At 49.8% G+C, this 6462-nt stretch overlaps 1 long non-coding RNA gene across 1 annotated transcript; it reads right to left on the bottom strand.

Annotated features, from left to right (window-relative positions):
• Window positions 1–1209: 1209 nt before the first annotated feature.
• LOC123599985 lies at window positions 1210–6192 on the bottom strand. Its single transcript, XR_006713401.1, has 2 exons — window positions 6028–6192; window positions 1210–2128 (listed from the first exon to the last, which is right to left on the bottom strand). It is a non-coding gene; the product is annotated as an uncharacterized LOC123599985 (long non-coding RNA).
• Window positions 6193–6462: the final 270 nt, after the last annotated feature.

The following is a 6462-nucleotide window of genomic DNA, read 5'->3' as shown; positions in this document are numbered from 1 at the left end:
TCCTTTTTCCAGCTGCTTTCTTTCTTTCCAGTCTTGAGATTGTTCTTTCAGTGATGGGTTAGCTTATGCTCTCTAGAAAAGAGCCTGAGGCAAATCTTAAGTGCTCCTATTTGCTTATTCTGCAGTGTCTTCATTTTTTGACTCACCTAGTGGTCTTCAAAGTCTATATAGTTCTCTAGAACCATGGATTGAGTTTCTAAAAAGGCAACAAAATGTACCATAATTTTACTATAACAACAATTTCAATCACTCAAAGGAATATTGTGTAATAAAAATACTTAATGTTTAGAACATGTGATCAAATTATAGCACCAAAATTTTGCATTTTTATTGGATATATTCATATGTTGAAAACAGATGGTTTTCAGATGAAAACCAGAAATGGTTTGCTTGATAATCTTAAAGATGTGTACAAGATGGCTTTCAGCAACACGTGTATACAATAGCCAAAAGCAGAAACAATCCAAAAGTGAAGTAATCTTGTAGGTCATAAAACCAGTAGTGCCAGACAAAATACAGGATGCCCAGTTAAGTTCTCAGGTAGATTTTTTGTGTGTGAAAAATTTTTCAATCTTTATTTTTGAGACGGCAAGACAGAGTGTGAGCAGTGGAGCAACAGAGAGGGAGACACAGAATTGGAAGCAGGCTCTGAGCTGTCAGCACAGAGCCCAACGTGGAGCTCGAACTCATGAACCATGAGATCCTGACCTAAGCCAAAGTTGGACGCTTAACCAACTGAGCCACCCAGTCACCCCTTACAAGCAATCCTATTTTTGTGTATAAACACTGCAAATAGTGTGTGGGACATACTAAACACTTGATCTGAAGTTCAAATCTAACTGGACATCACACACATTCATTTGCTGAATCTGAACATCCTGGAATACTATACAACAATTAAAATCAATGAACTCTAGCCACATGATCAATATGAACTACTCAATGTTGAGCAAAAATGTCTCTACACAAAACTTAAACTCAGGCGGAGCTCAACAATAGTTGAGGAAATCGAGATAGTGGTTAGAAGGTGGGGAAGAAGATGCTAGTGATCTAAGAGGGTCACTGAGAGGGAATCTTCTAGACTGCTAATGTCTCTTGAACTATGGGGGTGGAGTCGGGTTGGGGAATGTTCAGACTTTGACGTTGCTTTAATTCACTTGTTATGCCCAGAATTCGTGATCCCCAAAGACCACCAGGGAGCCGAGTCGATGCAAAAGCAAAGAGCCTTTATTCAAGCTAGCCCGAGCTCCATCCCCTACCTGCACCGACACAGCGGTGAGATGCCGGAGAGACAGAGCGAGTTTCAAAAGCACAAAGGTTTTATAGGGGTCTAGGGGCAGTCAGGGAGGTAATGGTTGTGGCCTTAGCCAATTGGCTGGGGAAGGGTCAGAGTCATGTTAGGCAGGTTGCAGGGCATGGTTTGATTGGGAAGTTACTCAGGGAGGAGGCGTGGTCTGAGGTTTGAGCGGGAATTTCTTTCTGGGGCCATGTCAGGGACACACTCAAGATGGAGGACACAGAACAAGGTGGAGTCAGCCAGCCTAGGTCTGCTCTTTCATTCCCCCCTTGTCATGTAGCTTGCGGACCCAATCATGGGACTGGCTGCATTTCTATTTTGTCCTCTTCTGTTATTAGGGGCTTGTACTGAGCACAGAGGACCATTAGTTGGACGGCCCCCACGCGGTCCCTGAGCTGGTGTCTATGATCTGCCAGGTAATGTTTTGGGGGGGGCGTGGGGACTCCCGGCAGCATGAGCAATGACAAGCAGAGTTAACAGAGTTACCAATATCAGGTGGGTCGAATGCACTGTAACTTGACCTTGAGCGGGTTGTGTTGGTCCTGATTGATGGCCCATTGTGTTGCAAAGTCCTTCCGGATCGAGGAGGGATCCGCTGGCCGAACGTGGGTGTGATGGACCCAGGTCGCGATGCCGTCTACTTTGGGAGTGGTGGGGGTTGTCAGCACCACAATGTAGGGTCTCTTCCAGCATGGCTCGAGGGTCTCTCGGTGGTGTCTCTTGATGTAGACCCAGTCTCCTGGCCTGTATTGATGAGGTATCAGGGTCGGGCCAGCCTTGTAGATGGTATGGAGGCGCAGCCAAATGTCCTCGTGTGCCTTCTGGAGCCCTCTCAAGGAAAGAAAAAGTTCTGGATCTTTAAACTCAGCAAGAAGTTCAGCTCAAAGGTTGGGAATAATGGGGGGTGGCCTGCCAAACATGATCTCATAGGGAGTAAAACCCAGGGTGTAAGGAATTTCCTAAGCCGGTAAAGAGGGTACAGTAGGAGAGTCACCCATTCCCCGCCAGTCTCCATGGTTAATTTGGTAAGGGTCTCTTTTAGGGTTCTTTTCATTCTTTCTACCTGTCCTGAGCTCTGGGGCCTATAAGTAATTTCCAGTTTGCCCCCATAGCCTTGGCTACTGCCTGCGTTACCTGTGAGATAAAAGCTGGTCCATTGTCTGATCCTACCATGGCAGGAAAACCATACCTGGGTAAGATGTCTTCTAGTAGCTTCTTAACCACTGTCTGAGCCGTCTCATGCTTGGTTGGGTATGCCTCCACCCAGCCAGAGAAGGTGTCTGTAATAAACACTAAAAGATATTTATAACCATACTTTGCTGGTTTAACTTTAGTGAAGTCGACTTCCCATTGGGCTCCTGGTCTGGTGCCACTGAGCCTGGTTCCTTTTTTATTGGATGTGGCTCTCGCGTTGGTGAGTTGGCAGGTCTTGCAGGCAGATACAACTTGCTCTATTTTGGTGTCCTGTTGGTGAATCTTGATTCCAGCATGTCAGATTAAGTCTTTTAATTTTTGGGGCCCCCATGTGAGTAGACCGGTGCATGTGCTCTAATACTGAGACTCCGAGCCGGTCTGGCAGCACGAGCTCCTTGTTAGGTGTATACCACCATCCTTTTATCTCCTGGGCCATGGGGAGTTTCTTGATCCTCTGTAACTCCTCCTGGGAGTATTTGGGTTGGTCTGGTAAAACTGGGTCTCCCGGTTCCGGTGGTTGTATGTTCATGGTGGGGACTGAAGAAAGGGCTACTGCCTTGGCTGCCTGGTCAGCCTTTCAATTATGTCTAGCTACTGGGTTATCAGTTTTCTGGTGCCCTTGGCAGTGGATAATGGCCAGCTTGGCAGGAAGCCATAAGGCTGTAAGCAGGTCAAGTATCTCCTGCTTATTTTTTATAGTCTGTCCTTCTGCTGTCAGTAACCCCCTCTCCTGATAAATTGCCCCATGAATATGAGCTGTGGCAAATGCATAATGGCTGTCTGTGTAGATGTTAAGCGTTTTCCAGCTCCCAGCGTTAGTGCGTTGGTAAGGGCAACGAGCTCTGCTTGCTGGGCTGACATTCCAGAGGGCAGAGCCTCTGCCCATACAGTGTCTGTTTCGGTGACTACCACTGCACCCACATACCTGTGTCTGTCCCGCACAAAGCTGCTGCTATCAGTGAACCAAGTAGCCTTGACATCAGGGAGGGGCCAGTCGGTCAGATCCATCCGGAATCCATGTACTTGCTCCAGGATCCCCGTACAGTCATGTAGTGGATCATCTAGGTCAGGGTCGGGCAGCAGGGTTGCAGGACTGAGGGCCGCACTGGGGTGGAACCGCACCCGTGGAGGGTTGAGTAGGAGGCTCTGGTAATGAGTCATACGTGTGTTACTCATCCATCTATCAGGAAGCTGTTTCAGGACCCCTTCAATGGCGTGTGGGGTCGTGATCCAGATCTCCTGTCCTAGGGTCAGTTTGTGTCCTTGACTAGGAGTGCCGTCGCCGCAATAATTCTTAGCTATGGCGGCCAGCCGGCAGCCACTGGGTCTAGCTTCTTGGACAGGTAAGTCACCGGGCAGTTCCAGGGGCCTAAGGCTTGAGTTAGAACCCCTTTTGCTATTCACTTGTGTTCATCTACAAAGAGGTGGAAGGGCTTCGTAATGTCTGGTAGGCCCAGGGCTGGGGCACTTAGGGCCTTTTTTTTTTTTTTTAACTGATTAAAGGCAGTTTCTTCTTTTTCAGCCCATTTAAATGTTTTCCCCTGTTTGCTAGCTTCATATAGGGGCCTGGCGATCTCAGCAAAACCCGGAACGCAGAGGTGGCAGTAGTTGGCCGATCCTGGGAATTCCCTTACTTCTCTTTGGGAGGTGGGAGTAGGGATCTTTGGGATAGTTTCTTTTCTGGCATCTGATAAGCGCTGCTGTCCACCCTCCAGGATATATCCCAGGTAACTTACCCTCTCCTTGCATATCTGAGCCTTCGCGGATGCCCGGTACCCCAAGGCCCCCAGGGTAGCCAGCAGGTCCTGGGTCCCTCACCTGCAGTCCTTGGCCATGTTGGCAGCAATCAGGATGTCATCTACATACTGTAGGAGGGTGAGGCCAGGGTGCTCTTTCTGTACTCACCCAGGTCGTCATGTAGTGCCTTGTCGAAGATGGTGGGCGAATTTTTGAAACCCTGAGGCAGCCGTGTCCAGGTGAGTTGTCCACTATAGCCCTCCTCTGGATCATGCCACTCGAAGGCGAGCAAGGGTTGGCTTTGGGGTGCCAGTGGCAGACTGAAGAAGGCATCCTTTAAATCTAGTATAGTATACCAGACCCTGGAGGGCGCCAAGGAGCTCAAGAGAGTATATGGGTTGGGAAGAGTTGGGTGTATGTCCGTGACCCTCTTATTTACTTCCCGGAGGTCTTGTACCAGTTGATAGTCATTTGTGTGAGGCTTTATGACCCACAGTAGGGGGGTGTTCCAGGCAGACTGGCAAGGAACTAGTACCCCTAGGTTTCATAGTCTCCGGATGTGTGGCTGGATCCCCTTCCGGGCCTCCTGAGACATGGGGTGTTGTTTGATGCTTACCGGGCCTTCTCCTGGCTTGAGTTCTACCAGGACCAGGGTCCTGTGAACGGCTAGTCCTATCCCCGCCGTCTCTGCCCAAACCGAGGGGAATTCTTGTAGCCGTCTGTCTACATTATCCTCTCTCGGGAGTGCCTCCTGGTGGAGGCGGTATTCATCCTCTAGTTTCATGGTCAGGACCTGGATGGGGTGGCCCTTGCCATCAGTGACCTGAGCCCCCCCCCCCCTTGTCTGAAAGTTATCTGGGCTCCAATCTTGGTCAGTAAGCCCCATCCTAACAGCGGGTAGGGGCATTCCGGTATTACCATAAAGGAGTGGGATACCCGGCCCATCCCCAAATCTACTGTTCTTTGGCTAGTCCATGGATACTGGTTCATACAAGTTGCCCCTTATACCCAGGACTTCTTGCTGGCTAGTTTTCCTTGTGAGGTGTGGAGGACCGAATGTTGTGCTCCGGTGTCGACAAGGAAATCACCAGGGGTCCCCTCCACTTTAAGAGTTACCCTGGGCTCAGGAAGAGGGTCTGAACCCCGACTCCCCTAATCACTCAGTTCACCTAGCTCTAAGACTTTTACTCGATCAGTCTTGCTTCCCTTCCCGCCGGCCTTTTTCAGACAATCTCAGGCCCCATGCCCTATCTCCTTGCAGTATGTGCACTGATTTTTCTGCAGCCTCTGCTCCCCCCGCTTTGGTGGTTCCTTTACCTCCTCTTGAGTCGTCTGCCAGCTGCCGGAGACGGCAGTCTCGTTCCTCGGGGGAGTCAGCAGTGGTAGCTAGTAGTATTCTGGCCAGGTCTTGAGTCTGCTTACTGTTGGCAGCTGCCATGGCGAGAGCCTGCTTGTCCTCAGGAGGCTCCCAGTTACTGTATACCTTTTCGGCTACCACCAGTAAGTCCTGCAGACTTTTTTCTCCTAGCCTATTTTCTGTAATTTTTTCCTAATGTCTATGGCCGATTGGTTTACAAAGGCCATGACAACAGCTGCTTTGCTTTCCGGAGCCTCTGGATCCATGGGGGTATAGGTATGGAATGCCTCCATGGTCCATTCTAAAAAGGCAGCCAGAGATTCATCTTTTCCCTGTTGTATATTTCCTACCTTGGCCAAATTGGTTGGCTTTCTAGCAGCCATTTGGAGACCCCCCCCCACCCCCATTAGAGCCTGGCGGTAGAACCAGAGCCTCTCCTTACCTTCTGCCATGTTGAAATCCCACTTGGGCCAAGTTAAGGGGAAGGAGGCATCTATCTGAGCCTGGTTGGTGGTGGGATTCCCGTCCGCGCCTGGAACTAGTTTTCGGGCCTCATTGAGGATTCTCTTTCTTCAGTCTGAAAAGGACCTGCAAAAACTGCTGGCAATCGTCCCACGTGGGCTGATGGGTAAAAAGAAGAGAGTCTAATAAATCAATAAGCCCTGCTGGTTTCTCGGAAAACAGGCTTCTGAGCTTTCCAATTGTAGAGGTCACTAGTGGCGAAAGACCAATAGTGATGGGGCTAATTCCCCTCCGCGTCTGGGGGTCCAGTGGCTCGCAGGGGCAGAATAGTGGAGTCGGCGGTGGAGGCGGATTGCTCCCTCTGAGCCCTTTGTCCGGTAAAGGGGGTGCTTCCCACTGGAGCGTTTCTGCCTCC

This window comes from Leopardus geoffroyi, chromosome C1 (assembly GCF_018350155.1).
Source record: "Leopardus geoffroyi isolate Oge1 chromosome C1, O.geoffroyi_Oge1_pat1.0, whole genome shotgun sequence".
Taxonomy (NCBI): Eukaryota; Metazoa; Chordata; class Mammalia; order Carnivora; family Felidae; genus Leopardus; species Leopardus geoffroyi.
Note: the sequence above shows the minus strand (reverse complement) of the source record. Positions and strands in the feature narration are given on the sequence as shown.